Below are 13,311 nucleotides of genomic sequence, written 5' to 3' on the forward strand. Positions count from 1 at the left end.
CAGTTTCCCCAGAAGGAGTGTTTCAGAACTTCTCAATCAAAAGTAATGTCAAATTCTGTTAGTTGAATGCACAGAACAGAAAGAAGTTTCGCAGAATGCTTCTGTGTAGTTTTTATTTGAAGTTATTCCTTTTTCCACTATAGGCCCCTTAGCGCTCCGAATGTCCACTTGCACTTTCTACAGAAAGAGTGTTTCAGATGTGCACAATCCAAAGTAAGGTTCAACTCTGTTAGTTGAATGCAAAGAAGAGAAAGAAGTTTCACAGAATGCTTCTGTGTTGTTTTTATTTGAAGATATTCCTTTTTCCACTTAAGGATCCTAAGCCCTCCAAATGTCCACTTGCAGTTTCTACAGAAAGAGTGTTTCAGAACTGCTCAATGCAAAGTAAAGTTCAACTCTTTTAGCTGAATGCACAGAAAAGAAAGAAGTTTCACAGAATGTTTCTGTGTAGCTTTTATTTGAAGATAGTCCTGTTTCCACTATAGGCCCTTTATGGCTCCGATTGTCCACTTGCAATTTCTACAGAAAGTGTGCTTCAGAACTGCTCATTAAAAAGTAAGGTTCAACTCTGTTAGTTGAATGCACAGAACAGAAAGAAGTTTCGCAGAATGCTTCTCTGTAGTTTTTATTTGAAGATATTCCTTTTTCCACATTAGGCCCCTCAGCGCTTCGAACTTCCGCTTTCAATTTGTACAGAAATAGTTTTGCAGATCTGCTGAACCAAAAGTAAGGTTCACTTCTGTTGGTTGAATGCGCCTAAGAGAAAGAAGTTTCACAGAATGTTTCCGTGTAGTTTTTAGTTGAAGATAGTCCTTTTTCCACAATAGACCCCTTATCGCTCTGAATGTCCACTTGCAGTTTCTACTGAAAGAGTGTTTCAGAACTGTTCAATCAAAAGTAAGGTTGAACTCTGTCAATTGAATGCACGGAACAGAAAGAAGTTTCGCAGAATGCTTCTGTGTAGTTTCTATTTGAAGATATTCTTTTTGCCACTAAAGGCCCCTAAGCGCTCAGAATGTCCACCTGCAGTTTCTACAGAAAGAGTGTTTCAGAAATGCTCAAAGGAAAGTTCCACTCTGTTAATTGAATGCGCAGAACAGAAAGAATCCTCACAGAATGCTTCTGTGTAGTTTTTATTTGAAGATATATCATTTTCCACTATACGCCCCTTAATGCTCTGAATGCCCACTTGCAGTTTCTACAGAAAGAGTGTTTCAGAACTGCTGAATCAAAAGTAAGTTTCAACTCTGTTAGTAGAATGCACAGAACAGAAAGGAGTTTCAGAGAATGCTTCTGTGTAGTTTTTATTTGAAGTTATTCCTTTTTCCACTATAGGCCCCTTAGCGCTCCGAATGTCCACTTGCAGTTTCTACAGAAAGAGTGTTTCAGAAGTGTTCAATCAAAACTGATGTTGAACTCTGTGAGGTCAATGCACAGAACAGAAAGAAGTTTCGCAGAATGCTTCTGTGTAGTTCTTACTTGAAGATATTCCTTTTTCCACTAAAGGCCCCTTAGCGCTCAGAATGTCCACTTGCAGCTACTGCAGAGAGAGTGTTTCAGAGCTGCTCAATTAAAAGTAAGCTTCAACTCTGTTAACCGAATGTTCAGAGCCCAAAGAAGTTTCACACAATGCTTCTGTGTAGTTTTTATTTGAAGATATTTCTTCTTCCACTATAGGCCCCTTAGTGCTCTGAATATCCACTTCCAGTTTCTACAGAGAGAGTGTTTCAGAACTGCTGAATCAAAAGTAAGCTTCAACTGTGTTAGTTGAATGCACAGAACAGAAAGAAATTTCACAGAATGCTTCTGTGTAGTTTTTATTTGAAGTTATTCCTTTTTCCACTATAGGCCCCTTAGCGCTCCGAATGTCCACTTGCACTTTCTACAGAAAGAGTGTTTCAGATGTGCACAATCCAAAGTAAGCTTCAAGTCTGCTAGTTGAAAGCGCAGAACAGAGAGAAGTTTCACAGAATACTTCTGTGTAGTTTTTATTGGAAGATATTCCTTTTTCCAATGTAGGCCCCTTAGCGATCGGAATGTCCACTTGCAGTTTCCGCAGAAGCAGTGTTTTAGAACTGCTGAATCAAAAGTAAGGCTCAACTCTGTTAGTTGAATGCAAAGAAGAGAAAGAAGTTTCACTGAATGCTTCTGTGTTGTTTTTATTTGAAGATATTCCTTTTTCAACTAAAGGATCCTAAGCCCTCCAAATGTCCACTTGCAGTTTCTACAGAAAGAGTGTTTCAGAACTGCTCAATGCAAAGTACAGTTCAACTCTTTTAGTTGAATGCACAGAACAGAAAGAAGTTTCACAGAATGCTTCTGTGTAGCTTTTATTTGAAGATACTCCTCTTTCCACTATAGGCCCTTTAGCGCTCCGATTGTCCACATGTAATTTCTACAGAAAGTTTGCTTCAGAACTGCTCACTAAAAAGTAAGGTTCAACTCTGTTAGTTGAATGCACAGAACAGAAAGAAGTTTCGCAGAATGCTTCTCTGTAGTTTTTATTTGAAGATATTCCTTTTTCCAATAGAGGACCCTTGGCGCTCCAATTTTTCACTTGCAGTTTCCCCAGAAGGAGTGTTTCAGAACTTCTCAATCAAAAGTAATGTTAAATTCTGTCAGTTGAATGCACAGAACAGAAAGAAGTTTCGCAGAATGCTTCTGTGTAGTTTTTATTTGAAGTTATTCCTTTTTCCACTATAGGCCCCTTAGCGCTCCGAATGTCCACTTGCACTTTCTACAGAAAGAGTGTTTCAGATGTGCACAATCCAAAGTAAGGTTCAACTCTGTTAGTTGAATGCAAAGAAGAGAAAGAAGTTTCACAGAATGCTTCTGTGTTGTTTTTATTTGAAGATATTCCTTTTTCCACTTAAGGATCCTAAGCCCTCCAAATGTCCACTTGCAGTTTCTACAGAAAGAGTGTTTCAGAACTGCTCAATGCAAAGTAAAGTTCAACTCTTTTAGCTGAATGCACAGAAAAGAAAGAAGTTTCACAGAATGTTTCTGTGTAGCTTTTATTTGAAGATAGTCCTGTTTCCACTATAGGCCCTTTATCGCTCCGATTGTCCACTTGCAATTTCTACAGAAAGTGTGCTTCAGAACTGCTCATTAAAAAGTAAGGTTCAACTCTGTTAGTTGAATGCACAGAACAGAAAGAAGTTTCGCAGAATGCTTCTCTGTAGTTTTTATTTGAAGATATTCCTTTTTCCAATAGAGGACCCTTGGCGCTCCAATTGTTCACTTGCAGTTTCCCCAGAAGGAGTGTTTCAGAACTTCTCAATCAAAAGTAATGTTAAATTCTGTTAGTTGAATGCACAGAACAGAAAGAAGTTTCGCAGAATGCTTCTGTGTAGTTCTTACTTGAAGATATTCCTTTTTCCACTAAAGGCCCCTTAGCGCTCAGAATGTCCACTTGCAGCTACTGCAGAGAGAGTGTTTCAGAGCTGCTCAATTAAAAGTAAGCTTCAACTCTGTTAACCGAATGTTCAGAGCCCAAAGAAGTTTCACACAATGCTTCTGTGTAGTTTTTATTTGAAGATATTTCTTCTTCCACTATAGGCCCCTTAGTGCTCTGAATATCCACTTCCAGTTTCTACAGAGAGAGTGTTTCAGAACTGCTGAATCAAAAGTAAGCTTCAACTGTGTTAGCTGAATGCACAGAACAGAAAGAAATTTCACAGAATGCTTCTGTGTAGTTTTTATTTGAAGTTATTCCTTTTTCCACTATAGGCCCCTTAGCGCTCCGAATGTCCACTTGCACTTTCTACAGAAAGAGTGTTTCAGATGTGCACAATCCAAAGTAAGCTTCAAGTCTGCTAGTTGAAAGCGCAGAACAGAGAGAAGTTTCACAGAATACTTCTGTGTAGTTTTTATTGGAAGATATTCCTTTTTCCAATGTAGGCCCCTTAGCGATCGGAATGTCCACTTGCAGTTTCCGCAGAAGCAGTGTTTTAGAACTGCTGAATCAAAAGTAAGGCTCAACTCTGTTAGTTGAATGCAAAGAAGAGAAAGAAGTTTCACTGAATGCTTCTGTGTTGTTTTTATTTGAAGATATTCCTTTTTCAACTAAAGGATCCTAAGCCCTCCAAATGTCCACTTGCAGTTTCTACAGAAAGAGTGTTTCAGAACTGCTCAATGCAAAGTACAGTTCAACTCTTTTAGTTGAATGCACAGAACAGAAAGAAGTTTCACAGAATGCTTCTGTGTAGCTTTTATTTGAAGATACTCCTCTTTCCACTATAGGCCCTTTAGCGCTCCGATTGTCCACATGTAATTTCTACAGAAAGTTTGCTTCAGAACTGCTCACTAAAAAGTAAGGTTCAACTCTGTTAGTTGAATGCACAGAACAGAAAGAAGTTTCGCAGAATGCTTCTCTGTAGTTTTTATTTGAAGATATTCCTTTTTCCAATAGAGGACCCTTGGCGCTCCAATTGTTCAATTGCAGTTTCCCCAGAAGGAGTGTTTCAGAACTTCTCAATCAAAAGTAATGTCAAATTCTGTTAGTTGAATGCACAGAACAGAAAGAAGTTTCGCAGAATGTTTCTGTGTAGTTTTTATTTGAAGTTATTCCTTTTTCCACTATAGGCCCCTTAGCGCTCCGAATGTCCACTTGCGCTTTCTACAGAAAGAGTGTTTCAGATGTGCACAATCCAAAGTAAGGTTCAACTCTGTTAGTTGAATGCAAAGAAGAGAAAGAAGTTTCACAGAATGCTTCTGTGTTGTTTTTATTTGAAGATATTCCTTTTTCCACTTAAGGATCCTAAGCCCTCCAAATGTCCACTTGCAGTTTCTACAGAAAGAGTGTTTCAGAACTGCTCAATGCAAAGTAAAGTTCAACTCTTTTAGCTGAATGCATACAAAAGAAAGAAGTTTCACAGAATGTTTCTGTGTAGCTTTTATTTGAAGATAGTCCTGTTTCCACTATAGGCCCTTTATCGCTCCGATTGTCCCCTTGCAATTTCTACAGAAAGTGTGCTTCAGAACTGCTCATTAAAAAGTAAGGTTTAACTCTGTTAGTTGAATGCACAGAACAGAAACAAGTTTCGCAGAATGCTTCTCTGTAGTTTTTATTTGAGGATATTCCTTTTTCCAATAGACGACCCTTGGCGCTCCAATTGTTCACTTGCAGTTTCCCCAGAAGGAGTGTTTCGGAACTTCTCAATCAAAAGTAATGTTAAATTCTGTTAGTTGAATGCACAGAACAGAAAGAAGTTTCGCAGAATGCTTCTGTGTCGTTCTTACTTGAAGATATTCCTTTTTCCACTAAATGCCCCTTAGCGCTCAGAATGTCCACTTGCAGCTACTGCAGAGAGAGTGTTTCAGAGCTGCTCAATTAAAAGTAAGCTTCAACTCTGTTAACCGAATGTTCAGAGCCCAAAGAAGTTTCACACAATGCTTCTGTGTAGTTTTTATTTGAAGATATTTCTTCTTCCACTATAGGCCCCTTAGTGCTCTGAATATCCACTTCCAGTTTCTACAGAGAGAGTGTTTCAGAACTGCTGAATCCAAAGTAAGCTTCAACTGTGTTAGTTGAATGCACAGAACAGAAAGAAATTTCACAGAATGCTTCTGTGTAGTTTTTATTTGAAGTTATTCCTTTTTCCACTATAGGCCCCTTAGCGCTCCGAATGTCCACTTGCACTTTCTACAGAAAGAGTGTTTCAGATGTGCACAATCCAAAGTAAGCTTCAAGTCTGCTAGTTGAAAGCGCAGAACAGAGAGAAGTTTCACAGAATACTTCTGTGTAGTTTTTATTGGAAGATATTCCTTTTTCCAATGTAGGCCCCTTAGCGATCGGAATGTCCACTTGCAGTTTCCGCAGAAGCAGTGTTTTAGAACTGATGAATCAAAAGTAAGGCTCAACTCTGTTAGTTGAATGCAAAGAAGAGAAAGAAGTTTCACTGAATGCTTCTGTGTTGTTTTTATTTGAAGATATTCCTTTTTCAACTAAAGGATCCTAAGCCCTCCAAATGTCCACTTGCAGTTTCTACAGAAAGAGTGTTTCAGAACTGCTCAATGCAAAGTACAGTTCAACTCTTTTAGCTGAATGCACAGAAAAGAAAGAAGTTTCACAGAATGTTTCTGTGTAGCTTTTATTTGAAGATAGTCCTGTTTCCACTATAGGCCCTTTATCGCTCCGATTGTCCACTTGCAATTTCTACAGAAAGTGTGCTTCAGAACTGCTCATTAAAAAGTAAGGTTCAACTCTGTTAGTTGAATGCACAGAACAGAAAGAAGTTTCGCAGAATGCTTCTCTGTAGTTTTTATTTGAAGATATTCCTTTTTCCACATTAGGTCCCTCAGCGCTTCGAACTTCCGCTTTCAATTTGTACAGAAATAGTTTTGCAGATCTGCTGAACCAAAAGTAAGGTTCACTTCTGTTGGTTGAATGCGCCTAAGAGAAAGAAGTTTCACAGAATGTTTCCGTGTAGTTTTTAGTTGAAGATAGTCCTTTTTCCACAATAGACCCCTTATCGCTCTGAATGTCCACTTGCAGTTTCTACTGAAAGAGTGTTTCAGAACTGTTCAATCAAAAGTAAGGTTGAACTCTGTCAATTGAATGCACGGAACAGAAAGAAGTTTCGCAGAATGCTTCTATGTAGTTTCTATTTGAAGATATTCTTTTTGCCACTAAAGGCCCCTAAGCGCTCAGAATGTCCACCTGCAGTTTTTACAGAAAGAGTGTTTCAGAAATGCTCAAAGGAAGGTTCCACTCTGTCAATTGAATGCGCAGAACAGAAAGAATCCTCACAGAATGCTTCCGTGTAGTTTTTATTTGAAGATATTTCATATTCCACTACACGCCCCTTAATGCTCTGAATGCCCACTTGCAGTTTCTACAGAAAGAGTGTTTCAGAACTGCTGAATCAAAAGTAAGTTTCAACTCTGTTAGTAGAATGCACAGAACAGAAAGGAGATTCAGAGAATGCTTCTGTGTAGTTTTTATTTGAAGTTATTCCTTTTTCCACTATAGGCCCCTTAGCGCTCCGAATGTCCACTTGCAGTTTCTACAGAAAGAGTGTTTCAGAAGTGTTCAATCAAAAGTAATATTGAACTCTGTGAGGTCAATGCACAGAACAGAAAGAAGTTTCGCAGAATGCTTCTGTGTAGTTCTTACTTGAAGATATTCCTTTTTCCACTAAAGGCCCCTTAGCGCTCAGAATGTCCACTTGCAGCTACTGCAGAGAGAGTGTTTCAGAGCTGCTCAATTAAAAGTAAGCTTCAACTCTGTTAACCGAATGTTCAGAGCCCAAAGAAGTTTCACACAATGCTTCTGTGTAGTTTTTATTTGAAGATATTTCTTCTTCCACTATAGGCCCCTTAGTGCTCTGAATATCCACTTCCAGTTTCTACAGAGAGAGTGTTTCAGAACTGCTGAATCAAAAGTAAGCTTCAACTGTGTTAGTTGAATGCACAGAACAGAAAGAAATTTCACAGAATGCTTCTGTGTAGTTTTTATTTGAAGTTATTCCTTTTTCCACTATAGGTCCCTTAGCGCTCCGAATGTCCACTTGCACTTTCTACAGAAAGAGTGTTTCAGATGTGCACAATCCAAAGTAAGCTTCAAGTCTGCTAGTTGAAAGCGCAGAACAGAGAGAAGTTTCACAGAATACTTCTGTGTAGTTTTTATTGGAAGATATTCCTTTTTCCAATGTAGGCCCCTTAGCGCTCCGAATGTCCACTTGCACTTTCTACAGAAAGAGTGTTTCAGATGTGCACAATCCAAAGTAAGGTTCAACTCTGTTAGTTGAATGCAAAGAAGAGAAAGAAGTTTCACAGAATGCTTCTGTGTTGTTTTTATTTGAAGATATTCCTTTTTCCACTTAAGGATCCTAAGCCCTCCAAATGTCCACTTGCAGTTTCTACAGAAAGAGTGTTTCAGAACTGCTCAATGCAAAGTAAAGTTCAACTCTTTTAGCTGAATGCACAGAAAAGAAAGAAGTTTCACAGAATGTTTCTGTGTAGCTTTTATTTGAAGATAGTCCTGTTTCCACTATAGGCCCTTTATCGCTCCGATTGTCCACTTGCAATTTCTACAGAAAGTGTGCTTCAGAACTGCTCATTAAAAAGTAAGGTTCAACTCTGTTAGTTGAATGCACAGAACAGAAAGAAGTTTCGCAGAATGCTTCTCTGTAGTTTTTATTTGAAGATATTCCTTTTTCCACATTAGGTCCCGCAGCGCTTCGAACTTCCGCTTTCAATTTGTACAGAAATAGTTTTGCAGATCTGCTGAACCAAAAGTAAGGTTCACTTCTGTTGGTTGAATGCGCCTAAGAGAAAGAAGTTTCACAGAATGTTTCCGTGTAGTTTTTAGTTGAAGATAGTCCTTTTTCCACAATAGACCCCTTATCGCTCTGAATGTCCACTTGCAGTTTCTACTGAAAGAGAGTTTCAGAACTGTTCAATCAAAAGTAAGGTTGAACTCTGTCAATTGAATGCACGGAACAGAAAGAAGTTTCGCAGAATGCTTCTGTGTAGTTTCTATTTGAAGATATTCTTTTTGCCACTAAAGGCCCCTAAGCGCTCAGAATGTCCACCTGTAGTTTCTACAGAAAGAGTGTTTCAGAAATGCTCAAAGGAAGGTTCCACTCTGTCAATTGAATGCGCAGAACAGAAAGAATCCTCACAGAATGCTTCTGTGTAGTTTTTATTTGAAGATATTTCATTTTCCACTACACGCCCCTTAATGCTCTGAATGCCCACTTGCAGTTTCTACAGAAAGAGTGTTTCAGAACTGCTGAATCAAAAGTAAGTTTCAACTCTGTTAGTAGAATACACAGAACAGAAAGGAGTTTCAGAGAATGCTTCTGTGTAGTTTTTATTTGAAGTTATTCCTTTTTCCACTATAGGCCCCTTAGCGCTCCGAATGTCCACTTGCAGTTTCTACAGAAAGAGTGTTTCAGAAGTGTTCAATCAAAAGTAATGTTGAACTCTGTGAGGTCAATGCACAGAACAGAAAGAAGTTTCGCAGAATGCTTCTGTGTAGTTCTTACTTGAAGATATTCCTTTTTCCACTAAAGGCCCCTTAGCGCTCAGAATGTCCACTTGCAGCTACTGCAGAGAGAGTGTTTCAGAGCTGCTCATTTAAAAGTAAGCTTCAACTCTGTTAACCGAATGTTCAGAGCCCAAAGAAGTTTCACACAATGCTTCTGTGTAGTTTTTATTTGAAGATATTTCTTCTTCCACTATAGGCCCCTTAGTGCTCTGAATATCCACTTCCAGTTTCTACAGAGAGAGTGTTTCAGAACTGCTGAATCAAAAGTAAGCTTCAACTGTGTTAGTTGAATGCACAGAACGGAAAGAAATTTCACAGAATGCTTCTGTGTAGTTTTTATTTGAAGTTATTCCTTTTTCCACTATAGGCCCCTTAGCGCTCCGAATGTCCACTTGCACTTTCTACAGAAAGAGTGTTTCAGATGTGCACAATCCAAAGTAAGCTTCAAGTCTGCTAGTTGAAAGCGCAGAACAGAGAGAAGTTTCACAGAATACTTCTGTGTAGTTTTTATTGGAAGATATTCCTTTTTCCAATTTAGGCCCCTTAGCGATCGGAATGTCCACTTGCAGTTTCCGCAGAAGCAGTGTTTTAGAACTGCTGAATCAAAAGTAAGGCTCAACTCTGTTAGTTGAATGCAAAGAAGAGAAACAAGTTTCACTGAATGCTTCTGTGTTGTTTTTATTTGAAGATATTCCTTTTTCAACTAAAGGATCCTAAGCCCTCCAAAGGTCCACTTGCAGTTTCTACAGAAAGAGTGTTTCAGAACTGCTCAATGCAAAGTACAGTTCAACTCTTTTAGTTGAATGCACAGAACAGAAAGATGTTTCACAGAATGCTTCTGTGTAGCTTTTATTTGAAGATACTCCTCTTTCCACTATAGGCCCTTTAGCGCTCCGATTGTCCACATGTAACTTCTACAGAAAGTTTGCTTCAGAACTGCTCACTAAAAAGTAAGATTCAACTCTGTTAGTTGAATGCACAGAACAGAAAGAAGTTTCGCAGAATGCTTCTCTGTAGTTTTTATTTGAAGATATTCCTTTTTCCACATTAGGTCCCGCAGCGCTTCGAACTTCCGCTTTCAATTTGTACAGAAATAGTTTTGCAGATCTGCTGAACCAAAAGTAAGGTTCACTTCTGTTGGTTGAATGCGCCTAAGAGAAAGAAGTTTCACAGAATGTTTCCGTGTAGTTTTTAGTTGAAGATAGTCCTTTTTCCACAATAGACCCCTTATCGCTCTGAATGTCCACTTGCAGTTTCTACTGAAAGTGTGTTTCAGAACTGTTCAATCAAAAGTAAGGTTGAACTCTGTCAATTGAATGCACGGAACAGAAAGAAGTTTCGCAGAATGCTTCTGTGTAGTTTCTATTTGAAGATATTCTTTTTGCCACTAAAGGCCCCTAAGCGCTCAGAATGTCCACCTGCAGTTTCTACAGAAAGAGTGTTTCAGAAATGCTCAAAGGAAGGTTCCACTCTGTCAATTGAATGCGCAGAACAGAAAGAATCCTCACAGAATGCTTCTGTGTAGTTTTTATTTGAAGATATTTCATTTTCCACTACACGCCCCTTAATGCTCTGAATGCCCACTTGCAGTTTCTACAGAAAGAGTGTTTCAGAACTGCTGAATCAAAAGTAAGTTTCAACTCTGTTAGTAGAATGCACAGAACAGAAAGGAGATTCAGAGAATGCTTCTGTGTAGTTTTTATTTGAAGTTATTCCTTTTTCCACTATAGGCCCCTTAGCGCTCGGAATGTCCACTTGCAGTTTCTACAGAAAGAGTGTTTCAGAAGTGTTCAATCAAAAGTAATGTTGAACTCTGTGAGGTCAATGCACAGAACAGAAAGAAGTTTCGCAGAATGCTTCTGTGTAGTTCTTACTTGAAGATATTCCTTTTTCCACTAAAGGCCCCTTAGCGCTCAGAATGTCCACTTGCAGCTACTGCAGAGAGAGTGTTTCAGAGCTGCTCAATTTAAAGTAAGCTTCAACTCTGTTAACCGAATGTTCAGAGCCCAAAGAAGTTTCACACAATGCTTCTGTGTAGTTTTTATTTGAAGATATTTCTTCTTCCACTATAGGCCCCTTAGTGCTCTGAATATCCACTTCCAGTTTCTACAGAGAGAGTGTTTCAGAACTGCTGAATCAAAAGTAAGCTTCAACTGTGTTAGTTGAATGCACAGAACAGAAAGAAATTTCACAGAATGCTTCTGTGTAGTTTTTATTTGAAGTTATTCCTTTTTCCACTATAGGCCCCTTAGCGCTCCGAATGTCCACTTGCAGTTTCTACAGAAAGAGTGTTTCAGAAGTGTTCAATCAAAAGTAATATTGAACTCTGTGAGGTCAATGCACAGAACAGAAAGAAGTTTCGCAGAATGCTTCTGTGTAGTTCTTACTTGAAGATATTCCTTTTTCCACTAAAGGCCCCTTAGCGCTCAGAATGTCCACTTGCAGCTACTGCAGAGAGAGTGTTTCAGAGCTGCTCAATTAAAAGTAAGCTTCAACTCTGTTAACCGAATGTTCAGAGCCCAAAGAAGTTTCACACAATGCTTCTGTGTAGTTTTTATTTGAAGATATTTATTCTTCCACTATAGGCCCCTTAGTGCTCTGAATATCCACTTCCAGTTTCTACAGAGAGAGTGTTTCAGAACTGCTGAATCAAAAGTAAGCTTCAACTGTGTTAGTTGAATGCACAGAACAGAAAGAAATTTCACAGAATGCTTCTGTGTAGTTTTTATTTGAAGTTATTCCTTTTTCCACTATAGGCCCCTTAGCGCTCCGAATGTCCACTTGCACTTTCTACAGAAAGAGTGTTTCAGATGTGCACAATCCAAAGTAAGCTTCAAGTCTGCTAGTTGAAAGCGCAGAACAGAGAGAAGTTTCACAGAATACTTCTGTGTAGTTTTTATTGGAAGATATTCCTTTTTCCAATGTAGGCCCCTTAGCGATCGGAATGTCCACTTGCAGTTTCCGCAGAAGCAGTGTTTTACAACTGCTGAATCAAAAGTAAGGCTCAACTCTGTTAGTTGAATGCAAAGAAGAGAAAGAAGTTTCACTGAATGCTTCTGTGTTGTTTTTATTTGAAGATATTCCTTTTTCAACTAAAGGATCCTAAGCCCTCCAAATGTCCACTTGCAGTTTCTACAGAAAGAGTGTTTCAGAACTGCTCAATGCAAAGTACAGTTCAACTCTTTTAGTTGAATGCACAGAACAGAAAGAAGTTTCACAGAATGCTTCTGTGTAGCTTTTATTTGAAGATACTCCTCTTTCCACTATAGGCCCTTTAGCGCTCCGATTGTCCACATGTAATTTCTACAGAAAGTTTGCTTCAGAACTGCTCACTAAAAAGTAAGGTTCAACTCTGTTAGTTGAATGCACAGAACAGAAAGAAGTTTCGCAGAATGCTTCTCTGTAGTTTTTATTTGAAGATATTCCTTTTTCCAATAGAGGACCCTTGGCGCTCCAATTGTTCACTTGCAGTTTCCCCAGAAGGAGTGTTTCAGAACTTCTCAATCAAAAGTAACGTTAAATTCTGTTAGTTGAATGCACAGAACAGAAAGAAGTTTCGCAGAATGCTTCTGGGTAGTTTTTATTTGAAGTTATTCCTTTTTCCACTATAGGCCCCTTAGCGCTCCGAATGTCCACTTGCACTTTCTACAGAAAGAGTGTTTCAGATGTGCACAATCCAAAGTAAGGTTCAACTCTGTTAGTTGAATGCAAAGAAGAGAAAGAAGTTTCACAGAATGCTTCTGTGTTGTTTTTATTTGAAGATATTCCTTTTTCCACTTAAGGATCCTAAGCCCTCCAAATGTCCACTTGCAGTTTCTACAGAAAGAGTGTTTCAGAACTGCTCAATGCAAAGTAAAGTTCAACTCTTTTAGCTGAATGCACAGAAAAGAAAGAAGTTTCACAGAATGTTTCTGTGTAGCTTTTATTTGAAGATAGTCCTGTTTCCACTATAGGCCCTTTATCGCTCCGATTGTCCACTTGCAATTTCTACAGAAAGTGTGCTTCAGAACTGCTCATTAAAAAGTAAGGTTCAACTCTGTTAGTTGAATGCACAGAACAGAAAGAAGTTTCGCAGAATGCTTCTCTGTAGTTTTTATTTGAAGATATTCCTTCTTCCACATTAGGTCCCTCAGCGCTTCGAACTTCCGCTTTCAATTTGTACAGAAATAGTTTTGCAGATCTGCTGAACCAAAAGTAAGGTTCACTTCTGTTGGTTGAATGCGCCTAAGAGAAAGAAGTTTCGCAGAATGTTTCCGTGTAGTTTTTAGTTGAAGATAGTCCTTTTTCCACAATAGACCCCTTATCGCTCTGAATGT

This window comes from Symphalangus syndactylus, chromosome 14 (assembly GCF_028878055.3).
Source record: "Symphalangus syndactylus isolate Jambi chromosome 14, NHGRI_mSymSyn1-v2.1_pri, whole genome shotgun sequence".
Taxonomy (NCBI): Eukaryota; Metazoa; Chordata; class Mammalia; order Primates; family Hylobatidae; genus Symphalangus; species Symphalangus syndactylus.